This window comes from Podarcis raffonei, chromosome 3 (genome assembly GCF_027172205.1).
Source record: "Podarcis raffonei isolate rPodRaf1 chromosome 3, rPodRaf1.pri, whole genome shotgun sequence".
Classification (NCBI taxonomy): Eukaryota; Metazoa; Chordata; class Lepidosauria; order Squamata; family Lacertidae; genus Podarcis; species Podarcis raffonei.
The window spans coordinates 57,690,491-57,716,523 of NC_070604.1; the positions used below are offsets into that span (position 1 = coordinate 57,690,491).

General features: G+C 43.3%; 1 protein-coding gene across 1 annotated transcript in view; it reads left to right on the top strand.

The window, feature by feature from the left end:
• The first annotated feature begins 13,626 nt into the window (after window positions 1-13,626).
• PKIB (cAMP-dependent protein kinase inhibitor beta) overlaps window positions 13,627-26,033 on the top strand; it is a 46,917-nt gene continuing 34,510 nt past the window's right edge. The window contains exon 1 of the mRNA XM_053381809.1: window positions 13,627-14,064. The gene's annotated coding sequence lies outside the window, so the exon portion shown is untranslated. The remainder of the gene's footprint in view (window positions 14,065-26,033) is intronic.

Consider the following 26,033-nt stretch of genomic DNA (forward strand, 5'->3'; position numbering starts at 1 on the left):
GGTGGCGCTGTGGGTTAAATGACAGAGCCTAGGACTTACCGATCAGAAGGTCGGCGGTTCGAATCCCCGCGACGGGGTGAGCTCCCGTTGCTCGGTCCCTGCTCCTGCCAACCTAGCAGTTCGAAAGCACGTCAAACTGCAAGTAGATAAATAGGTACCGCTCTGGCGGGAAGGTAAACAGCGTTTCTGCACTGCTCTGGTTCGCCAGAAGCGGCTTAGTCATGCTGGCCACATGACCCGGAAGCTGTACACCGGCTCCCTCGGCCAATAAAGCGAGATGAGAGCCGCAACCCCAGAGTCAGCCACGACTGGACCTAATGGTCAGGGGTCCCTTTACCTTTTAACCTCAATAGACAGAATCCAGCTCCTCCATCTCAGAAACAATCATGCAGCATGTGGTTATGATAGCTGGAGGGCTGTCCAAATTATTGCAGTTTTGAAACTTTGAGTCCACTATTTTGGTTGTATCTAAAGATAAACCAGAATCTGCTCCTTGACCTTAGGAACCATCATGCCAGTTTTGGCTACTATATCTTAAGCAGTGTCCAGTTCAATGCAGTTTTCTAAAGGTGCAGTTCATCATTTTGTTTCAACATTGCAACCAGGAATATACAAACATAGACAAAAACCTGCCCCATTACCTCAGGAATGACCATGCCAAAATTGGTTAAGATCTCTCAGGAGGTGTCCCAATGTGTATGAACAAACAATCAAAATATATGATGGAGAGCCTGTGCTGTATTTATGGTGTTCTGTTATTTTCCCGCTATTGTTTATTGTTTGCAGGCCACTTGTGGCATTTATCTGAAAACTCTTGCATGTGTAGTACATGATAATAATAATAATAATTTATACCCCACCCATCTTGCTGAGTTTCCCCAGCCACTCTGGGCGGTTCCCAATCGAGTGTTAAAAACAATACAGCATTAAATATTTAAAACTTCCCTAAACAGGGTTGCCTTCAGGTGTCTTTTAAAAATAGGATAGCTGCTTATTTCCTTGACAACTGATGGGAGGGTGTTCCACAGGGCGGGCACCACTACCGAGAAGGCCCTCTGTCTGGTTCTCTGTAACTTCACTTCTCGCAATGAGGGAACTGCCAGAAGGCCCTACTTCAGGTATACAAATGCATTCTAGTAGCATTAAGCAAAACATTTGGAAGTCCATGTCACCTGACATGAATACAGGAGTGGGGAACACATTTCTTGGAGGAAATTGTAATGTTTTTCATGCCTCTCAGTTTTCCCTGAAAATGTTTCCCGCTTCCCCTGCTACTTCCTCCACTGGATTTATTTCTAGAGGCCAACTGAGAAAGATGACACCCTAGCTGTGGATGGGGAGGGGGGGATCAATAGCTATGGAAATTATAACCCCCTGATTCTTCAGCTCCTTTCATGCCATTATGAGGCAACTGCAGGGCTGAAAACCATTGTCCCCTCAAAACGTGTATTTCTGCCCTAACTTCTAGAGGTCAGTCTAAGCCAAGAAATGGATGAGCCCTTTAATGATGACCAGCTCCTAAAATGTACACCCTCCCTAGGCTAAAGCAGATTGTGTTTTTCCCACTCAGGGATGTCAGTTTGAAAAGTGTCATCCAACTAGCATTACCACCATTACCCAGAATGTATTTGTGTACTGAATATCTCCCTAGATGGCATTTATTTATATATAAGCTGCACGTACAGCAGCATCAGTACAGATGATGGCCGATATTTTCAGCAGGGCAATCATTTCCATGACAACAACTGTCTGTGGCTTTCCAAAAGAAGAAATGGATTCTTAGGCTACAATCCTCTACCCTTTCCTATTGAAGTCAATTAGACGTACTCGTGATGAGTCATGCAAAGGATTGTGCTGTCAGTAAACAAATGTTCCTTTTAAAATGCAAGTGAAGCCGGAAGTTCTTAGTTTAAACAAGATCAAACACTGTACGTTTAATTCTGACCTTGAAATACATACAATATACAGGGAGCAGCCTGTTTAAAGAAATAGCCTTGAGATGGGGTAAGAGCTTTCAGATTACTATGCTAGAAAGTACATTTCGTTGTTCTCTGAGTGCTGAACTGCTTGGAAGAACACACAGTTGTACAAAATGTAAAAGACTCAAATAAAACAGTGTGTCAAGTGTTCCTTTAGTAGCTGTGTCAGAGACTCCCAGCAATGTGTCACAAAAGAGCCCAGCATCCTACTGTGAAGTTATTGCAAGACTTAAAGCACAATCCTAATTTTGATTATCATTCCTAAAATAAAAACCCTTGTGTGATGTGTCTTGGGTTCCTTGACACTGTCTTTTCTTCTCCTCTTCCTTACTTGCCCTATGTGGGGAATGTTAATGTAAATGAGTTTCGCTGCTTGCTATAACAAGGCCTGGACAAGGTCAGGGGAGGCCTGGGTTGTTGCTGGTGGTACTGCCACTACTAACAACTAGGGAACTACTGCAACCTTTTCCATACCCCATCCTAGTGCTGCTGCTGCTGCTCCAGCCTCTCTCACACACCACCACTACATGTTTGCAAAATGTGCACAGTGGCAAGCCTTTCTTAACTATATTGGGCAGGGTTCAATCCTGATTGCAACCCGTTACCATAGAGGAAGGAAGGAACACTGATATTTGGATGTAGCAAAAAGTCAAGCCTGCTTATTTTCTACAAACAGGTATATTTCACCTCCCTAATCTTTTGCGACAATTCGTTCACCTGGAATTTTACCAATGACAAATCAGGTGCGGTTGAGAACATTTAAGCTATAACGTAACACCTTAGACCGTTATATGGTTTGCCTTTACCCAAATGTATTATTCAAAACGCTTCTCGGGGAACATTAATTCATTTTGATAAAGGGCTGGACTGCTATTGAATGCTATCTTGGGAAATATATTTAAAAACCCAACATTGTCAATTGGGTGAAACAGTCTATAGGAATTTGCTACATTTACACTATACCCAAATGTGTTGTGCCTTAAAGTGGGTGTACTTCTTTTGATGCTCAATTTTTGTCAGTGGCTTAGTAGCCATTGTGCTATTGCTAGTTGGATACTTCTACTACTCATTTACCCCAAGAAAGAATCCAGCAACTTTCCTGTGATCCAGGAAACTGTGAATCCAGCAACTGTCCCAAGCGATACATTGTATCTTCTATACAAACAAAATCTTTATTTGACAAAGGCATGTAACCTAAAAATAGTCTGTGGAATCTGGGTATTTTTGGCCGTGGCTTAATAGGTCAAAGTGAAACCAAGACAGTTTAATTCTAAATGGCCTTGAAGCTTTGCTCCTGATATCAAAGCTGAGCTTATACACAGATATCAAGTCCAGATGGTACTTAAATTAATCTGGCTTCTGGATACTTTCCCTGCCTGACCATCTTAAAGTAAAAGTGTTTCCAAATTCTGTGCATGCCAGTTACTGACAACATGAGCAGCATTTGCACATTTCAAATTAAGCCAATAGGCAGGTCTTTTGGCTTCTGTAAACTTTTCCTGGCTCCAAAAACTGTTTGCCATGATATATATATGCAGAGTAGAAGATAAAGGCCATTAGCTGAGCAGATCTCTGCATTGTGACCATTATATTTTTTCTGATTTTTTTAAGGAAGCATGTTTATCTGATCTGTAGAAAATGCAACTTGAAAAAAGAGACAATGCACGTATTTTTGTAAACTGAGAAAAATATATTGCATGTTTATTTAAATGCTGAAAACTGATCAATTCCAAATTTCTCCTTAGAATATGAGAGTTTATTTTTTAAGAAAATTTATCTCCTACTTTTCCATTGCGTGATAACCTTTGAGGTCTTTTCCAGTTCTATGATCCCAAAGAAGGTTTACAATAGATTGAAATAACACACACACACGTGTTCAGATCTGAAACCTACACAGCCTGGCCGTCCTTATCCTCCTGACATGGTGGATGTGCCACAGAGTGATTCCTTTCAACTCCACTGTCTCAGGAAAACTGGCAGCTGGAGCTGGGTGCTCTTTCTGACAGGGTGGGGCAAGCAAACTCCCTGCAGCTCCTTCTTCTTTCAGGCTGATGGATGGGGCCAGGCTGGTCCTGCACTCACTGTGTTCTTCTTCCTGCAACCTCTCAGTGACACTTTGGCTCCAGGGTTTATTCTAATGAGCAGCTAGACACATTTTGTGCAGCATCCCAAAAAAGAAAAAATAGTTTGCGGTGTGACATGTGCACTTGGGCATATGGGATTTAACAAGAAGCTAAGTAATTTATTGAAAAAAGAAAAGAAATAGATGAGCAAAGATAAAAAGAAATGGAAAATGAAGATGAATCCTGGTTCCTTTCAAATCTGCACGACCTTAATAGTACATGATGGGGCTAATTACTTGACTAGTCAAAGGCATTTATTACCTCACATTGAACTCTACTTACACAATATATGTAGGTTTTTAATCGCTACGCACCAGTACAAAAGGAACAGATTACACAATTGTGCCATGGTGCTTCATCTCACATTATGTTGAGCACATTAAGATTTCTTTTGTTTTGAGAAGGGTGGGAGCTCAGCTTCATAGTTATGCTTTGTAGGTTAAGGAATTTAGATCATTTATTCCCCCAAATAATTGGGGGATCTCTTTACTTCCCCCATTCTTTTCAAGGCACATCTCTCTTTCTTGCTCCCTCGCTGCCTTTTTTATTATTTTCCCAAACTTTCTTTTTCTGTTACGCTTTTTTTGTTACCCTTCCTATCTAGGTAAAGGTAAAGGTACCCCTGCCCGTACGGGCCAGTCTTGACAGACTCTGGGGTTGTGCGCCCATCTCACTCAAGAGGCCGGGGGCCAGCGCTGTCCGGAGACACTTCCGGGTCACGTGGCCAGCATGACAAAGCTGCATCTGGCGAGCCAGCACAGCACACGGAAACGCCGTTTACCTTCCCGCCAGTAAGCGGTCCCTATTTATCTACTTGCACCCGGGGGTGCTTTCGAACTGCTAGGTTGGCAGGCGCTGGGACCGAGCAGCGGGAGCGCACCCCGCTACGGGGATTCGAACCGCCAACCTTTCGATCGGCAAGCCCTAGGCGCTGAGGCTTTTACCCACAGCGCCACCCGCGTCCCGCACCCTTCCTATCTGTTTCTCTATTAATTCTTATTTTCTCTTCCCTCTTTCATTTTTGTTCTTTTGGTTAGAATAATTCTCAGGGTGGGCAGAGTGATGGCTACATGTGTGCAGCAGGGGGGAAAGTGTATAAATAAACCCTGCTTGGCTCTTTGGCCAATGGCAGGGACCAGAATGAGTTTCCCTTCAGCTCGCATCTGACTCACAGATCAGAGATCTGAACTTCCACAGCTCCAGGCTTTCATGATCTAACCACCCCAGCCCACGGTTTCTCAGCACACCTCCACGCTCCTAGCATGGTTCATGAGCGCCTCAGTGTGCAACACAATAGCTGGTTCATAAAAGTGCATGTGTTCTTCCTTCTCCTCAAAGACGTACCTGGCTGTGAGGTGTTTGGGTGGCACTGTGCAAAGCACTTTGCAAGCCCTGGACTCAGCACTTCCTGAGCTGGTCAAGAGAGGACAGCTCCATGAAAGGAAAACCCCAGATTTTCAAAAGCAAGTAGGCAAACCAATCATCTTCTGCTGGAGGCTTGGCTTGGAACCCACAAGGGGAAGTCAGAAATGTGCTGTCTCAGCAAGAAGGTGGTGCCATTTGAGGTCCTGGGGAGGCAACGTCAATACTGCACTTGACCACACCTCCGGGTGAAGCTGTGCTTCCTCAAAGGGCCCTTTGCCCAGTTCTGCCAGGGCTGACATCTCTAAAGTGATGGAGATGTTACTGGGGACTTGTCCTTATAGTCTGAGGAAGGTGGGGGAGCTATGTCCTCAGGTCAGGAGGTGTAAGGGACTGGCTGGATGCAGAGAAGTGGGAGGCAGCAGCTGGGGAGCGCCCAAGAGAAGAAGGTTCAGAGCCAGGGGGTTGGTGGTGGAACAATGAGTGGTCAGAGAGAGAAGAGGGAGCAGACTGGGGGGAGGAGGTGTCAGAAGCTGGAGAGGTAACAGGGCTTAGTGAGCGGGAAGAGGTTATGGCAGAGAGCAGTCCAGAATCAGAGGCAGAAGCATAGGCTGGAGAGGAGGTGGGCCAAGAGGCAAGAGGTCAGGCAGACTGCTGAAGAAGCCTGGAGGTTCTCTCCCTTCCTGCTGTGGCCTGGGGGAGAGATGCCTGGAGGGCCTCATTTGGCTCCAGGCCTGAGGTTCCCAACCACTGCTGTAAGAGGTGGAAGATGCACTCTCACTCGGACCACCTTGAATGTTCAGTGCAAAGTGAGAATGGTAGCATTGCTGGGATGGTGGGCCTGTTGCCAACTCTTGGACCCTGAAGAAGAAAAATGACATGCTGCAAAGTCACATCCAAAATATACCAACCACAATGGGGGCGGGGGAGAAAATGCCATTAAAACTACCCTGGCACTTCCCTTTCTTGCCACCCTATGGACTTGTCTCAGATCTTTATGATTCTAGACGTACAGCACAACCTAATGCCTGCTTACTCCTAAATTCTATTATGTCTAATGGGGCTTTCTCCCTAGTGTATGCATGCTTTGGGTTCTGCTTTGATTAAGGCCTATCACCAGCCTTTTAGAAAGCAAATCTTTGTTTGCAGCTAGCACCATTGAGAATTCTTGAATATAGTCTCCAACCATTTGTTATCAGGAGTCACATCACCACCACTTAGATTCTCTGCTTTCCAGTTGCAGTCTGCACAGTTATTTCATTAACCTTGGACCAATACATTTATACCTGCAAGGCACAGAGCAGATTATGCACTTCATTTCCTAAGAGCATCTTGCCAGTATTAGTGAGGAATCTGTTAAATCAATGCAGAGATAGCAAATCATGATAAATGACCTGAAATAGAAACTGTGATCATTTATTCATTTGAGACAAGTCTGTAGGAAAGAGTTGGCTGTAGCTATTTCTGAAGCATGCATTCTTGAGGAAAAATTGAACTTCTCACCCCTGTTACACACTGAGTTTGGGAGTGGAAAGGAACACAGTAGTGAACTTTAAAAAAAAACAACCTTGCTGTGTATGCCACATCGGTCAAGTTAGAAACACACAACTCAGGAATATTTTCTTTGCAAAAGGGAGGTGCAAGGTAGGCAAACTAAGGCCCAATCGCCTTCTTAATCAGGCCCGTGGACGGTCCGGGAATCAGCATGTTTTTACATGAGCAAAATGTGTGCTTTTATTTAAGATGCATCTCTGGGTTATTTGTGGGGCATAGGAATTCGTTCTTTTTTTCTCTCTCTCTTCAAAATATAGTCCAGCCCCCCACAAGGTCTGAGGGACAGTGGGCCCCCAAAAGTTTGCTGACCCCTGTGCAAGGGTATTGGGATATGAGGATAACAATCAGATCAAAGTGACCTCCATGGGACACAAACCTGGGCAGTGTGAATAGAGGTCCTGGGCTGCCCAGATGCCAAGACTCCCCTCTCAGTATCAATGATGTGGTCCAAAGGAAAGCAGAGCAATACATTTGGCACTAGCTTGGCTGCAGGAGTTGCCGGAAGGACCCACTCTGGATTTGTGTAGGGTTTACTCCCTAGCCTTTCCTTCTCCCAAAGATCTCCTGCATGGCTGTGAGTACAGATTTTTCCTCAGAGTTTACTCACAAAGCCTTCTCACAAATGAGTAGAGCCACAAGGCAGTGGAAGTTTAGGACCAGAGTTTTCCTTCTCTTAGATGGGCTACCTTCCCAGGTTGATGAGCCCCATCTGCCCCCACTTCCCTTTTTGACTCTTGGACCCACTATTGGTCTCATCCACTCAATCTGCCAGAGCCTATCTTCACATGGAGGGGAAGCCCCTAACTCACCTTGGGCTTGAGACCCAATGGCTGTCCTCCTTTCCCCTTATTAGATAAAGAACAAAAATATCTACAGTTAATATTTCCATTGCATTTTTTAGGTGGACCACTTAAAGCCAGTGCTGAAATCGAAGGTCACTCAGATTTCATATTTTCACACCTTTGAGAAAATCAACATGGAACATGTGAACATTTCACAGTAAAATACACATTTTGAGGTGACGCGTTCAAACCATGGTCCCATTCTATAGTAACTTGTATCATTCATATGTACAATTTCCAAATTGTTGCCTTCTATCTGTTTCAGCTTGTTGTATATTTACTGTTTTTGACACCACACTTAAATTTGCATTTGAAAAAGAATGAAGGCCCTCCAGTTTTGCTTTTCAATCTTTAAAAATGCCTTTTATAATGCTGAAGAGTTTCAGCCATGTAACAGCTGAGCAATGATAACAGCTTATAGTATCATATTGTCTTATGTCTCACACATATTACGAAATACCCCAGGAGATGCATAGCTGGCAATCATACACATTTATTTAATTGACTCTGACTTTTAATGAACTTTTACTCAACAGATTTGATAAGAGGTTCATGAATATATTTAAAATTATAATTCAAATTATATGGTACTTTTCTTATTCGCAAGAAGAATCAAGCAATATGCAGCCATTTTTAATAGTATACTCAACTTGCAGAACTGCACTTTTAGCTAATTAATCCCAGTTGGTTTTACATTCATCAGAATTCAATAGGATAGAAATAATAAGGGCAAAAAACCCCACCCACCTTATGATATCTTTACTTTGTCGGTATGATTGAGCTGAGCTGATGATTATATTAATTATCAAAGGATCTGTTTGGCTCTTCATCACAGGCATCATTTAAAATGCATGTCTTTATCTCTAATTGTGCTTCCAAATGGCTCTGTAATTGCTTGTTCACTGTTGGGAGCATGTTTGCATGTGGATGTGGGCACACTGGGGAAATGACTCCTACCTCCTGGCCCCTGGTCATCCAACTCAGGCCTTGCATATTCACTAACACCCAAGCTCTGATCTAGCACACGGAGTAATCTTGTGCATTCAGATAGAAACCTCATTGGGTTCAATGTAGTTTACTCCCAGGTGGGTGTGCATAGGACTGTTGCCAAACTGTAGGCGAATTAGGGCCTAAGATGTTTGATTCTTAAGGAAATCAGCCCTGAGTGCTCACTGGAAGGACAGATTGTGAAGCTGAGGTGCCAATACTTTGGCCACCTCATGAGAAGAGAAGACGCCCTGGAAAAGACCCTGAAGTTGGGAAAGATTGAGGGCACAAGGAAAAGGGGACGACAGAGGACAAGATGGTTGGACAGTGTTCTCGAAGCTACAAACATGAGTTTGACCAAACTGCGGGAGGCAGTGGAAGACAGGAGTGCCTGCCGTGCTCTGGTCCATGGGGTCACGAAGAGTCGGACATGACTAAATGACTAAACAACAACAACATGTTTGAGGTGGTACGTAGATGGCATCAGTTTTCATGGACTTAACTGCATTCACCTTGCAAACTATAGTTGTCTCCCTTTTCCTTCAATACTTTGGACCACTGAGCTCTGGTCCCTGCTTTTAGCTGAACTCCTCCTTTTCCCTTTTCAACCTGTGTTTAACACGCTGATCTGATCACTTATTTGTTCTGCCCTTCTTTTTTAAAAAGTGCAACACTTTTCATATTAAAAATGCTCCTAAAAGAGGAGTGGTGGCTTTGTGACTGATACAATGGACAGCACTATGCTGTCTGTTGCAATAAAGAGAAACAGGTTCTTCTGAGCTCTCACTAGGGGAAGAGATTGCATGTGTGCAGGCCCATGCAAACAGGCAGGGGTGGTAGCCAGGTACACTTGTCTCAGGCCCCGGATGCCAGGGAGCTGCTGGACTTACGCTGTCATGCCAAGAACTCCCTGTGCCTCCCTATCACTAATGCCCCATGGCAGTGCTTCTCCCTTTAACAATAATTATTATCAGGGCTGGGCAGCTGGATCAGGGAGCCCCTATTTTAAGTTTCCCCAATGCCTCTTAGTGCAGCTCCAGGCCATTGGTGGAAATTCTAATGGCTGCTTTCAGAACACTGCTGCTACCCACCTCTGTCACTCACTAAACCAGAGCGGTAGGCAACAATGTTAGAAAAGACACATCAGAGGGCACCTTGCCAGCACCCCTCTCAAATCTTGAACCAGACTTATTATTGTGATGCAAATAAAATGCGCTGAACAAAGACGAGATGGAAAAAAGAACAAAAAAGGGCAGACACACTTTGAATGGAGAGTCAGCTGTAGGATGACAAGAACATTATGATAACTAGTTATTTGCAGCCTCTCATAACTTCTGAAAGCTTTCCTTCCTACCCTGTCCCTGTTAATATATATATACATATTCCGTTTCTCTCTCTGTCTCTCTAAGCAGCTTCTGATAATGTTGCTTCTTTCTGGAAATGCTTCTTGTAATCCTGGTTTCTGACTGCTCATATATTTCTTTGCAAAAACTGCAGATCAGACACAAGCTGGGATGAATGTATGGAAATTAGCTAGTCAAGGAGAATCTTGGCAAGGGCATTAACAAATCTGAAGTGGGGGCGGGACATCAAGGAGGCTGAAAGCTTGTCTCCAGGAGCTTGCTGAATGTGTGTGTGTGTGTGTGTGTGTGTGTGTGTTCATCATTTTGCAAATGAATCATTAATTAGAATGAGGTAAACCAGGCAAAAAAGGGGGTGATTCAGTTTGTTAAATGTGGCGGTGTAATTTTTTTGTGATGTTGACAACATTCAGAATTACCTGTTTCAGAATACCAGTGCATCCACCTTGCAGTGCTTAGCTGTATGATGAACCAAGCTCTCCTTCCCCAAAAGTTGCTATCTAGCACAAAATGGAAGATAAGTTTCAGTGCACGCTTGATCAGTATTCACAAGGACATGTGCAAAAGTGTTTTTGGACATTAAAGCCCATACTGCTGCTGAAACTACAGTTCATGGTAATCAATTAGCACTGACCAGGTTGCTCAGCCAAGCAACTTTTCTCTGTTCTGGTTGATGTCCTTGGTTGTTTATTGCAAACGTAGTATTTGAGTGTTGTCCCACCCTGACTCACCCAGGTCTAAAAACCTGTCATTCCCAGGTGTGTTTGGTTGAATTTCTCTAGGTAGGCTGATGTTGGGAACAGCCATTCGCAGGGGGCAACAGAATAAGGTGCATGCCCATGACACCATTAATATGCATGTGCCAATCTTATGAAGAAGTAAAATACTCTTGGAGAACAGCCAGGTTCCCCCAAACACTTACCAAGAAAGCTTGTAATTCCTAAACAGATTCAGAAATGTGATGAGGGCAACTCAACATTTCTTTTTATTTTAAAGTGCCCTTGTTTATTTACAGCTTCATAATGCTGCTCCTTTTTGTGCTCCGAACCTTCCATTTTTCCGAACCTTCCAGTGGTTTTCCGTGGCACCCTGGGGTGCCTTGAATGGGGTGCAGTGAGCAACACTGGTCTTGACACTGTCCTTCTTTCCTTCCTTTCCTCCTCTGATGCCTTCTCACATCTCCCAAAGGCTTGTACACCTGTTAGTTGCAGCAGCCCTGGCTACAAGCCCAGCAGACGAATGGTGCCTCTGGGGCTGGTATGGGGCTGCTGGCTGCCATGAGCTGAGGTGGCCTCGGAATAAGTAAGCAAGCGGGCGGTGGAACCCAGCCAGCCAGTCCACCAACCCTTGCTGTTGGGAATGGACAGGCAAGTCCCAGGCCCCTGTGGGGCAGTGTGAGGAGGCACCTCTCTTGGGGGGAGGGGGCAGGTCAGAGACCAGGGGTGGCAGCAGTAGCTGCCTGGAGGAATCCCAAGGAGAGGGGAGAAGAGAAGAGGCTGAGGAAACACTCCACAAGGGAGGGTAAGAGGCTGCTAGCTCTGCAAGCAAGGGATCCTGAGCCCCACAGGAGTGCCACAGAAAGAATGTAGTTGGTCAAGGGAGCCTTGGACACAAAAAGGTTGAAAACCTCTGCATTAATATGTAGAGACGGAGGTGTGGAAGGAGGAAGCAGCTAATTTGGGGAGTGTGTATTTGAACAGATGCTTGAATAAAGGAAATGTAATCTCTTCCTCTTAGAGCTGTCAACTTTGTTTAGCTGGCTCTGCTCTTCTCCCTGCTGCTGTTAGCCTAACACCCAGAGCTGCTAGATCAAAGCAGAAATCATTCCAGGATCCTGGCTTCTTTGCAAATTAAGGGTGTGATGATCCTATGCATTCACTGAGATTTACTTTTCAGAGAGAAATGGAACAAGCTGCAGCTTGGCTGCAGGTAAAGTACGGTACTTTAGAATGCATGGACTCTGCCTGGGTAGCTGACAGCCAGCGGCATTTATTCTGCCTCCTAGGAGTGTTTGCTCTTTGCCTTTGCTTATGCTCTGCTTATTATTATTTGATAATAAAGCAAATATTACAAGTCTCCAGTATTCTCTACTCCAAATGATATTAAGGCTGCAATCTCACACGCACCTGGGGGGAGGAATCCTATTGAACTCAGTGTTGCTTACTTCTAGGTAGATATAGATTTGCAGAATCATAGCATTGCAGAGTTGGAAGGGACCCCTGTTTATATTAAACTCACATTGTTTAAATAAAAACCAACATAGTATTTTAGTATAGTATAGCATAGTATAGCATTTTAATCCAACTACTTATAAAAACTGGAAGTGGCAAAACCTATCTTTAAACAACTGCTCTTCATTCCCACTCATGCAAGATCAAATGCTTCTTTATCTAAGATGAAGATTTGCATCATCTAAATATACGTACAAAGTTACAAAATCTAAAAAGCTCCAGAGAAAAAGGTGGGATATATATAATTATAGCAACAAACTTTAAAACTTTATGACTTTCCCCCATTTCTTTTGTTCTACTCATATGAAAATCTAATTAAGGGGAACACACCCAACCCTACTGCCCTGGTATGCATGCCTACTCGAGTCCTATTGATTCATTGGGACTTACTCTCATGTAACTGCGTCTATGATTGCAGCCTAACTGGGGACCGAGTGAAAGTCCTCATCGGGACTTGTCCTCATCCCTATTAGCAGAGATGTCGCCACTATGGGAAAAAATCCTGCGGGCTAGCTCAGATTATGCCCTGATCTTTGAACCATTATGAAATATACTCAGAGTCGCAAAGTGATTTCATGCTCTTTATTCAGCTCATAGTGGTGAGGAGGAATGAATGAAAGTCCCATCAAAGTATCTGCTTTATATACATTATTTACACAATGGGCTGCACATGATTGGCTAATTCCGGAATTCTACTGTAAGCCAATCAGGTTGTGGATTCACTTCTATCTGGAGCATGATTGGGTAGTTCCTGCCAACCAATCATACTGCTGCATTGTTCTAGGACCAATCAGACTGCTGCATTCTGAATCCTATTGTTCTAGGACCAATCAGACTGCTGCCTTTTGGATCCTATTGTTGTAGGACCAATCAGACTGCTGCCTTTTGGATCCTATTCAACTCAGTACATAACACATTAATTGCACGCGTGCTTTCAAGTACATGCACTTCCACGAACACTGACGGAGCCTCCCACTGATCCAATCCCTCTCATTGGGCATCAGCAGCTCCTCTCCTATCACAGCGCCAAGTATTTAACACGATCGAGCAGCGCGCTGTAAATCTCCTTAGATCCCTTGCTCGATCCCGCCTACAAACCAACCGGGATTTATTAATCTTCTCGACAGCTTGCGCGGTGGGGGGAGAGGGGGGCGGGAAGAAGGGGGGGGAGGAGAAAACTGGGATCCAAGCAAAACGCAAGAGGGCAAGAAACCTCTGGATCGCTTTGCCCCTTGCGTCAGGAGAGCCGGATCCTTGGGGTTTTACGGCGGCCGAGCTGGGAGCGGAAGGCAGGGCTGCCGTCCCTTCCCTTCTGGGGACCGGTAGGAAGGATTTCATAGGATCTTCCCCTGCCGAAGCCGCAGCGAGCGCCGCGCGAGTTCCCGCCTCCTGCCTTCGCTCATTCATTCCCGCCGCCGCCAGCAGCTGCTGCTCCATTATGAGCGGCTCCTTCCTGGTTCCTCGTTGCCAGACGCGCGACTTGGACGGCGAGCCTGAGGCGGCGGGAGCCGGGAAGAGGAGGCGGCAGCAGGAGAAGCCCGGCGAGAAGCCCTCCTTCCCCGCGCCCGGCGCCTCTCGGGGTTCCTGCGCCGCGTAAAGAAGGAAACCCAAACAACCCGCGACGGGTAAGGACGGGTCGCCGCGAGGGGCTGCTGGGCTCAAAGTTTCCGCCGCGGTCCGGGCGCTTTGGGTTTGTTTCTCCCCCCCACCCCAACACCTCCCTCCCCTCGCGATCTGCCGTCGAGCTTATGCAATAGAGCCAGTCTTGTCCCAGGAGAAAATGGAAGCGCCTTTGGGATTTGTCGCGCTTTTGGCCCCCTAAAGCGCGCCAGCCAAAGGGTCGGCGCGTCTGGTTCGAGCCCACCCGGGGATGGTTTGTGGGCAGGATTTCTGCTTGGCAGGGGGTTGGACTAGATGATCCTCGGGGACGCCGTCCAACTCTACGATGCTTTGATTCTAAGCCCCGGACAGGAAGGGCTGCCTTGTTTTGCTCGTTTCCAGGGGGAACTCTCCGAAGTAATGGTTTGTGAGGAGGGGGGGTTCTGTGCGTCGGGGTGGGGGTGAAAGTGGGGAAGTATCGAACTTGCTTTTTCTTCTCAAAAGCGTGGGAGTTTGGTACAGGAGCAAATTGGGTGAGGGGCTGTCCCCGCTTTTGCTTCAAGCACGTCCTGGTGCTGTTTGATACCTGCTCTTGAAAGTCTCCTTTGCCCAAGTTGTGCGCACGTGTGAATGTTGGTGATTCGTGATAGGAAGCGGACAAGAATCTGGTGTATATGTACACGTGTGTGTGTGTGTGTGTATTCTAGCTAGTGGAGGGATTATATCTGCAGGTGTAAATATCAACAAGTGCCCGCACTCCCCAGCCAGCAGGTGGGCAGTTCAGGACTGCAATCTTGTACACACTTACTGCTTAGTAAGTCCCGTTGAACTTGGAAGCGCCACAGAATCTGCCTTACAGGCAGAAGGCCTCAGGTTGAGTCTGACATCGCCAGGTAGGGGCTGGGAAGAAGCTTGCCTGAAATGCTGGGAAGCTGCTGCCAGTCAGTGTAAAGAATACTGAACTAGATGGACCAGTGCTCTGAGACAGTATAAGGCAGCTTCCCATGTTCCTTCTGAGATATGCATCGGATTGTGCCATCAGTAGTCCTCTTCCAATCCACTGCCCCAAAAGAATTGTCTGTTCCTGTTACCCCTTCTGGAGTAAAAAAAAAAAAAGTTTATATACTCATAATGGTCCTGTGATAATTTGGCATGTTTCTGTGATCCTTGTAGCTCTATTTCTGTAATAGGCATTTTCCTATTTATTTGCAAAAGAGGAGTGTTGCTCAGTGTGATTAGGCAGTCAGAAAACACAGGTTCCCAAACTGTGGGCCACCCAAACTTCTTCGAGGTGGTTACAGTGTCTGCATTAAATATCCAGTATAGAGGTGATGATAGCTTTTTGCCTTCCAAGATCATAAACAAGGATTACCAAGCTGGGGCTCTTAGGCTCTAAGGCAGGATGCTCTTGTGCTGCCTTTCCCATCTTCTATATTCAATCAATCCTATCCCAAGCCCTGCTGGGACAGGCTGCTGGTTGTGGGGAGATACTGGCAATGCTGCAGCCAAGAGTAAGGGTCAAAACAGTGGCCGTTTCACAGCCCTCCGTCGTTCATGCTTTTAAAAAATATGTCCTGCACCCAGTTTTTGCCATCTCAGTCTTCTATATTTCACACTTGGTTGCACTGATGAGGTGCTCTTCCAGGTGACTTTCATGTGTGTCAGACAAAATGATGTATTTTCAAAGGTTAGTGCTTATAGCACTTTAGTGGAGGTGTTCTTGGAGGTGGGGCAGAGCTGTTGCAACAAGCGCTGATAAACCTGCTACTGGCACAGCCTCCCTTAGCCTTGAAGGCAAGTAGGTAGCTGATATGAAGACGTAATTATTTTGACATGCTGAGTTGCCAGCTGAACAGTGTGCATCTGGAGAGAAGAAGAGTTATTGCCATAAATACTAACAGGATGAGCTAAGCTGGTCCCTCAGTAGCTTAGGAACGAAAGCTTTGGTTTGTTCACAATATTCTCTAAAGCTGTGCATATACTGTAATTAGGAGAGATGTTGGTTGTGCATCACCTTCTGCCCTGGAAACTCTTAACCCTTATCCCAGACTGGAAGCTAGTTTTATTAATGAGTTGCAAAAAAGAAAAAAAAGAGGCAGTTCATGATTGCTTAAGTGTTCCACTTCCTCCTTACTATACCGTATTTCTCCTGTTCTTTTCCAAGATCTGGTGCCAAAATGGCCTCAGCTAATCATTGTATGAACTAATAGCGAACCCCAAAAGAAGCACAGTGAGAACTGTGTGTGCTTGGTGGCCATGGAATGCTCATTGACTTTTTTGGGGGTGTTTGGAAACATGGGGGGAGGGCGGAATGGAACATCTTTTGGGAGGGCATTGTTGGAACCCTGAACATTCCATATGGCTACATTTTGTCACAGGCCCCTTGTATGTGTGGATTATTTCTGCAGCCAATCAGAATGCGTTCTTCTTTAGGTAATTCATGGATTGCAGAAATATGAAATGGCAAGTTGAAACACAAATCCACCCTGATGGGTGCACACAGAGAGAGATTAGTCTGCTTCTGCACACAGGCCTTCCTGGCTGTGTCTGGCAAATACATGCTCAGAAACTCCTTTCGAAAACAGCTCGGGAAGGAAAGAATTGTTTGCTCAGCAATGTATTGATCATAATTAGTGTTTTCCTCCCGTGAAAGTTGCAGTGATATCATAATTAACTACTAGATGTTTTATCAGTTGCAAGTCACGTAGGTCTTCAGTTCTATGCACAACAAAGGCAGCAAAAGTACATAGAGTACTGCAATCTCCAGTGGTTCATTGAATTACAGCAATAAAACAACACAGTGGATTTGCTCCAGCTCACTGTGGGTGCAACGTCCTTGGGCGGATCCCCGTAGGGCATAATGTAGCTCATTTTCCCCCTTTCCCCCCACTTATGGGCACTCAGTGCACCAGACCATTACAGGAAAGGAGACTTCTAGCTCAAGTTCCATGACTGAGTGGGAGGAGGAAGAGGAAGAGAAGGGCTGGATGGGGTTCCGGAAAGTGTACAAGACTTTTCCTCCATAAAACACAAGTCTAGAGTGAGAGTCTAGGGTGATGTCTGCTGTTTCCAGGATCTCTTTCCATTGTGAGACTTTTGTGGGTGAGCTGAGTTTGTTTGAATGCTGAGTGAGAACCCAAGACTGAGAGGAAGGGTTTGTTAGAAGGAAAATGAATTTGTGTTGATTTGTATACAGTATATTAGTAACTTTGTATAAATGTACCATTTTTATATGTAACTGTGTATTTTCAGACTGTTCTGTTTAAGTTTTCTGTTGTTGCTTCAGTTTTTTTGTACCCCACTTAGAGATATTTTTATTATGTTGAGCGGTATGGAAATTCAATAATCAATACTCAAAGTGTGCACACTGAAAAGGGTAGTGGGGAGGATGTAGGGCTGTTATTCACTGTCAGGAGCCTTTGCACCCGCAGCATGTAATCTTCAAAAACTGGATCCTGGTCATTGACAGTAATAAAGTGAGTGATTCATACTCTTCAAAAATAGATTTTATTGCAGCAATTCAAAACTGTTGTGGCTTACACAGTGGGATTATTGAGTTGTAATCTCCAAAGTACAACAAGCTTATCTTTCTCTTCTGGTTTAATAAATATCTCCACGTGGTGACTATGTTTGGCATTATTTTTTTACTGCCATGTGCCCAGGCAGCAATTCAGGGGGTGCAGCTTCTCTTGCATTGAGTTACAGCAATAGGGAAATGTTTCTTTTGAATTTTTACTTGAAGTACAAGCACATGCACTTTTAAAATGAGCTCCTGATACATCACAATGACAGAGGTTTGTCCTGACTTATTTAGGACTTGCTCACTTAACCCTGAAAAGGTTAAAACATTTATTAATTTGCCTATCTCTGGGCACCAAGTGAAAACTTTTTTCTATGACCAAGCTTTTGGCTGATTAAACAATATATGGCCTTTTAAGTGTGTTTGTGGGGCAACTGGTTTTTTTGGTTTTTTTGTTACGTACTTTGTGTTCTCCTTTTTTTTTATGTTGTAACCACCCTGATATCTTCAGATGAAGGGCAGTATACAGATTAAAAAATGAAACCTGGGTTGTGTTTGATACTTACTTACTTACTTACTTTTACTAATCCGTTGCTGTTGTTGCTGTTGTTGTAATATTGTGTTTTTATGTGGTACACAGTCTTGTTATTTTTTATGTAAGTGTGGTTTATAAACATTTAAATTAAAATGTATAATGTTTTGAGGAGAGGGTAATTATTGCCTACCAAAAAGTGCAGAGGTTACATTGTCTCCACGAAACCCAATTTTCTATGCACTTTCTTCCTGTTTGCCTTGCAACCTGTGTGAACTGCTGTTCATTGTTCAATATGACAATGTTTTAAGGACTGAAAAGCACCGGAACCTTTCAAGTTCTTTTTCAGGCATTAGCTTCAGGGTACTTGATCGGTCCCTGCTCCTGCCATCTTAGTAGTTCGAAAGAAAGCACGTCAAAGTGCAAGTAGATAAATAAGTACCTCTCCGGCGGGAAGGTAAACGGCGTTTCCGTGCGCTGCTCTGGTTTGCCAGTAGCGGCTTAGTCATGCTGGCCACATGACCTGGAAGTTGTACGCCGGCTCCCTTGGCCAATAAAGAAAGATGAACGCCGCAACCCCAGAGTCGGCCACGACTGGACCTAATGGTCAGGGGCCCCTTTACCTTTTATTAATAAGACTGAATATTTTCCTACCTGGCTGTGCTAGGTTGCTGATCACTAGGGGCGCTTGGAGATCAAAGAGTGGTCTGGATTACCAATGAAGTGTAGAACTGAAGAGTTATGCCACTACTATTATGGTGTCAAGACTTTTAGTGGCAGTTCTGTTGTCTCATATCTTTCACAAAATGGATTATTGCAATAACGTTTGCATTTGAAAAAAGCAATGATAGTCTTCCAATATTCACCTACAGTGAATCTCTAAAAGCATAATCTCTTTTGTTCTCTAGAATCCTTCCAGTGAGGTGTGATTGAAATATCAAAAGCATTTACCTGCTAGACATTCCAGGTATCTGCTGTCTCATTTAACTGGTGCTTACTGGGCCATTCTCATGTAGCTGCTGATTTGCCTTGGAGCTTGCAGATCACTGGTGCGCTCACATGGCATGCAAATGTCCCAGTGTATTGCGGGGAGCATCTGTTAAATGTCTGTGATATGAAACACCTTAATGTGCAAATGCTTTCTGCGGGGGGGGGGGGGCTTGTCACATCTATGTCTATCCATAGCTTTCTGTTGTTATGGTATAGATAAATGCATGGCTGTTTTTACCCCCTTTTGTGATGTGGATTAATACTTTGCCATACATTTGCATTTTGGTTTTCCTTTACTGGTTGGTTATCAGGTACATTTTTGCCTAAGAGCAAGTGCATATGGTATTAGAAATAATACCTAGCTTGTAAACAGTATGATGTTTATAAAACTTTGTTGAATATCACCCAATATCTTTTTAGGGGTTTGATTGATAATTCTTAATGTGGCAGGATGCACCCATGTCTGGTTATGTAATGGCATTCTCCTAAATGATTAGCTGTCATCTTAGAAACCTAACAAAGTAATTTAAACTTATGTCAGGCAGCTTGCATACTTGGCAGCTTATGGTTTGGAGGATTTTTCAATTCTATGTTGAACGTAACCTCCTTGCAATTTAAACCAATTACAGAAGGATTGAATTACCACCACGCGGGTTATAAACACATGGGCTATGTTTAGCTTGACCTGAAATGCTAGGCAACGGAATACTGTGATGGTGTCCTCCCTGCACCCTCATGGTCCATCTGCATTCCTGAAACTATCATAAAGAAATTCACCTTCCTCTTTTCCTGGACATCAGAAACATTGGTCTTTTACCCTCCTTAAGATGATCTGCTTAGCCTACCACTACCCATTCCCTCCGTTTGTGCGACAGCAGAGTGTGTACAGTACTTGGAAACCACAAATCCTAAACCTAGGATATCAGCCAATTGTTCTAGGGACTTACTGGCCCCCAAAGAGCCAGGCCACTAAGAAAGAGAAGTCTCTGCTTGATGCCTCACCAAAGACAACCTTAAACCTGCTGTTAACCTGCTTTAATGTCATGGCTCTCAAACAAGAAGTGTTGAGACTTTTAGGACCATGAGGGAACTCAAACAAAACTTCTTCAGATCTTTCTAAGCAGCCTCAGAATACCCAGAGTTCTTTGCATAACATCCGTCACTCTCCAGAATGACTCAGTTTTTCTTTTTATGTAGAAGAAACTTACAGAAACCCAAGGTTCAGAATTCCCACTTTACTTTTTCATTATAGCGGTGCATCCCCTTGTTCTTGTTCTCACCAGAACTGGCTGTTCATTGTATACCTCTGAATACAAGGGAAATTCCTAACTAGAAAACTTTATTAAAGCTACAGATAGAGAAATGTAAAAATGATCCTAGCGCCTTCTCTTGGCGTTCCAATCACAGTGATTGCTGAGCATTTCTAGGCACAAGTTTGGGATTTCCAGGTCCGAGTGCTTTTTATTTTTATCTTTTTGCCCCACCATTTCCCCCACGAAAACCCACTCTTTACTGCTGAATCAGTGCAAAGAGCAATCCATGGGAAACCTGAATTGCCGTTTGCTCTGATTCAGCAGTAAAGATTGGACTTTCCTGTGGAAAATGTCAAGGCAAAAAAGAAGTGCTCACATGCAGACTTGGAAAGTGTGGACGTATGCCTAGAAAGCATGGCACAAAAGATAAATGTGGATGGTGCAGGATTGTTTTTCATGCTTTATTAAATGCCTAAAGCCACTGCACTCAGGTACTTCCATGTGATAATCTCATAAAATAATGCTTTTACATGTAGTGTACTTTAGACTCATTAGCCATTACCTTTTGAACTTCCACTTTTCTAATTTCCCTATTTACCTCATGGTATCTATTTACCTCATGGTAATTCTCCAGAGCTTTCAATTCTGAAATCTGTTACCTCTTATGACAGCGCTCTGCCTCCTCTCACTTCTCACTTTTGTGCCATTTGTTAAATTTCCTCTTTTTGTCCTACCTGGGGAATGGAAAGAGAGAAGCATTTATTCAACCTTAAGAGAGATTCCTCCAGCCTATGACTCTGAAACTTTGCTTTGTGATCCCAGCCCATCAGCCAAGTTACAGCCCATGTGACTGCGGTTTGTAGCCAAGCGGATTAGAATTAGCTTTAGAGAGTGGGTTTTATAAGGCACTGAATCAAAAGCTTAACTGAAAATACAACACAGCAACCACTTCCTCAGTTCCTACTAATTTGATTGTCTTAGGGAAATGTGTCAGTTTTGTCTGGGTGGCTCTGTCATCCAAAAATCCATTTTGCTTATCTTGGATGGTTTTAAAATTTCCTAGATATTTTGTGATTTTTCTTCCCCTGTGTTAAAAGCAAAGAGTTGGTGTGTCAAGATTGCCCAGGATGCTTTTGTGCCTTTTCCTTTTTAAAAAAAAAAAAAAATTTCTAAATATGTGTTCTTTTTTCATTTTGTCATAATTCACTGACATCCCACCCGCAGTCTCTCTCCCAGTTCTTCTCTAGACAAACCAGACATGCTGGTGGTGGCTGTCTTCTTCCCAAGAGGAAGCAGAAGTTGAACTTGTGGGCTGCTGATTTATGCAAATGAAAGTACACATCAATATGCTGAACTGTGCAGGCATTTGGTCCCTAAAGTATTTTTGATACATCCATTAGGAATGGCTCTCTGATACTATTTATTGGCTCCCCCACCCCATCTGCCAAAGAGGGGCCTTACAAATATCAGTAATAAGACCATTCTTGCCCTCACACTCATACATACAATCTAGAAGACATGATATGAATGGAAAAGGAATTGGTAGGGAGGAAGAAAAGTACAGTGGTACCTCGGGTTACATATGCTTCAGGTTACAGACTCTGCTAACCCAGAAATAGTGCTTCAGGTTAAGAACTTTGCTTCAGGATGAGAACAGAAATCGTGCTCCGGCAGCGCGGTGGCAGCAGACGGCCCCATTAGCTAAAGTGGTGCTTCAGGTTAAGAACAGTTTCAGGTTAAGTACGGACCTCCGGAACAAATTAAGTACTTAACCCGAGGTACCACTGTAAACGGGCTTGGACACTCAAACACTTTGTCATGTCCAATGGCTTCTAGTCAGTTTCTGGGTCCAACTCAAGGTGCTTGTTTTGACCTTTAAAAACCCTAAGAGACTTAGGGCTATTTTAGTTGAGGATAATTTCCTTCCACATAGTCCTGCCTGTGAGCCTCCTGAGTGCCTGACCTGGATGACAGTCGAACTGGTGTTAACCAGTTTGGCCAGAGGAGCAAAAGTCATGAAGCTAGCCCAAGTTTTCCAATCTTTCACATGGATTAACCTGGACAAGAAACAATAATATCCTTAAGTGGCTAGTTAGCAAATGGCTGAGAGATGAGAGCCTACCAAGTACCAGTCGTGGTTCATTTGTTCATCGTTGCTATCTCCACTAAAGTGCTTTCCAGTGTTCAAGCCTATAAAACTAAAGCTTTGCACTCTTGAATTTTGTAGGCATAAGTGTTGAGGACTTCAAATCATGTTATAAGCTCTTGAGCTGTTAACAGTGTTCACTACTTGGCTCCAGTTTGCAAACTTTTCTTTACGCTTCATGGGACTAGAAACTTTGAGGAAAACTTAGAGTTTCAGTGTCCCAATGAGTGAATGTTTCTTCTTCTTCTTCTTCTTCTTCTTCTTCTTCTTCTTCTTCTTCTTCTTCAAATAGTTTGGATTCAACCTATTTTCTTTTAAATTAGAAAATGGGCGAGGGCAGGAATTTTAAATAATTGGGTTGTATTCAATCAGAGTAGACCTACTGAAACTAAGACTTTCTCACTTGGGTCCATTAATTTCAATGGGTTTACTTTGAGTAGGATACAAGCCATTGTCCTTTCTCCCTTGCTGCTTCTTACCCTGAGTCCTTGAAAATAAGAACTGCAAGTAGAGCCTGTACTCTCTACAGTTCTTTCACGTACACCTAGAGACTTGGGCAGAACTTCGATTATTTTATTCAACCACATTTCAGGCTACATCATGGACTCTATAGGGGCTGACTGGTGGCAGTGACCACTGCTGTTAAAAAAGAAGGTCAGAATAACTTGCTGAGCATGTGGAATTGATAAAACAATACTATTCTTGTTTACGTGGGAGTTCCACTGTGCTCAGTGCTTTAGAATTGGAGCTTCAGAGAACAAAATTTTTGAATAAACATTAAGTGTCTTTCTGTGTTCAATGCATTGACACACTTTCCAGGAGTAAGCCCCATTGAACAAGTTTGTATACATAAAATTATCTAGAATAATACCATTAAACACAACTTTACTGTTGAGTAAACAGTCAGTCTTGCAGTTGTCTGGATTGGAGCCTTAATTCAGATTTGGAATTTAGTTCATATAGATGGAAGATTTATAGGCAACGTTACCAGATTAGGGGCTCTGTGGTGGATTGTACAAAATATGAAACTGGCTTCCCAAATCTTTTCTGATACCATCTGTCCCTTTTGCATATTATTATCAATTATTCTGATATTTGAAACTCATGTGTTGAAACCTTAGTTTATGAAAACATGTTGACTTTTCTTTGTTTTATGTTTGTCTCTCTTACCCGACCCCTTGTGTGAAAAATGCAGAAATTACTTGAGACTCATGAGCTGAACAATCTAATTTAGCACAGTGGGCTATCATGAGTCATAATTAGGAAGATCACAGCCAATTTCAACGCATGTTAGGCACACTTTATTGCCACCAGCTGAAACTTTTCCCATTAAAATGTACATGACTACCTAAAAGAGAGGTTTGTTCTCTGTGTGCTTCATACTGGGTTTTCCTTTTATATTTGTACAGCAGTGCTTGCCTTAAGTGGTATTTCTTCATAGTCAAGAATCAATTACTTCCGTGTAATTACTTCCATGTTTCAAAGTACACTCCCACCAGTTGTGTCCCCTCCAAAATGGGAGAACAGAGAGTTCCAGCTTTACTATCAATGTTCAAAACTAATGAATCAGTCTCTTAAGCCATCAGCTGGCTTAGAAATAATTAGTTTTAAAATAATAAGTTTGGGCTTATCTGCCTTTTGGTTCCTGAGTGGAAATTATATTCTCGTCTTTATAATAATTAGGGTTGTGTTGTTGATTTTAACTAACTTAATCACATCTTTTCTGTTATTTTTGATCAAGGTTCTAGCCTAACTTGTCGCACCCAGTTCAGCAATAAAGCAAACTAGCATTGTTTGTATTTGTTGTAACCAGCGTGTGGCAGCTTTTGCAATCATTTTGTCAAAAGTCCGCTCCTCAGATTTGTCAGGTTGTCAAAGAAAATTCCTCAAAAATACGTAGGATTTCTGCACTGTCTTCACTTGCTTCTGTGCAGGCAGAGTCAAAAATTTGCCCTTTGATTCAGAGATACTCAGGACAAGCCCAATTGGCTCTGAGTAATATAATACATAAAGCTTAATGGCATTTTATCTGTACATACTAAAGAGACCTTTCTTTTCTGAGATAAGTGTTTCTTTAAAATATCAGCCAGCTGTTTTTGTGCCCTGAGAAGAGCAAATATAAAAAATTCAGCAGCAGCGTTCATGTTCTTTTTTGCTCTTAACACACAGTCTTTTAAATAGCTTCTCTGGAGTTGGGAGAGTTCAGTAAAAGCTCATGCTAATGAAGTCTCCAGAGGAAATGGGAGTTCTTTGCTAATCTGCTATTAGGATTTATTTAAGGCTGCCTGAAAGATGGATTGTGTCTCTTGCTGATCTGGCCACACTTATGTAAACCGGTGGAATCTTGTTCCCTAAAGTTACAGAAGCAGCCTGGTGCTTTTGTGTGTTTGAATGAACATGTGTATGTTATGTATTCAGTGGTCTGTGTTTGCCTGAGCTTGAGTCTGGATTCTGAGCTCCTGTGTTCTGATTCAATACATGATATCCAATCACAGAACAATTCAGGATTTGGACCTCTACCATTGGCCTTTAAACTCTGAGTTATGATTCGCAGCTTGGAAGTCTAGACAGCCAATCACGTTGGGAGTGGGAGTGGCTCAGGCCTTCAGAAATGTATAAGCAGTTGCTTTGCTCATGTTGTCTAGGCCTGTCAGTTCAATAAAGGTTTTTGCTGCTACCACTGTGTCTTGCCTCGTGGGAACCCACCTACACTTCAGTGTACTCTGGGAAAGGTACAAAAACCCACATCTTATAGCACATGTTATATTTATATTTCTGCCTGATTAGTTAAGAAACTTTCCACCCTTAACCTTGGGGTATGAAAGCTCAAAAAGATTTGGACCCAGAAATGGGTGGGTATGGGTGTACATAACTTGAACAAACAGTGATTTCTCTCTACCTTGCTTTGGCAAAATGTTGTAAATGATTATAATTCTCCCTAAGAAACCTAGAGCATTTCTGATCTACTCATTTCATTCTTTGTGATCCTGCTATCATAGGTTTATTAATCCAAACAAGGTATCAGAACAGGACACTAAGGAATATTTGTGACAGGTTATGTTTTGACTGAACAGATGACCTCTTTTATTCTCTCTCTCTCTTTAAAAAGAGCTACATTCACATCTAATCTGGAAATAATGACTCATCCAATTTTTATTTTCACTATAAATTAATGGCTTTCTGGATCCTAGCTATAAAAGGTATGAGAAATCACTCAGCATATGAAACATTTAGAGAGATCTTAGGGTCACCAGAAGAGCACTGGGCTATGGTGCCAAGAATCATGACATAGATGCCCTTTTTATGTCTTAATAGTGGTATTATATTTTCTGCATTAAGTAGCCATTACATATATAGTAAAAGAGAGAGAGTTCTGAAAAGTGGGGTGGGTGGGGGAGAAGTGCAACTGATTCATACTTCCTCTACCCCCTTTTTCATATCTAAAGTAGCTATGAAACTTCCTGGCCAGAATAGAAGAAGTGGGATGTGGGGTATACTCCATAAATAGTTGAAATGGAGAAATGTTTTGCCCCTACCACATCATTATCTGTATT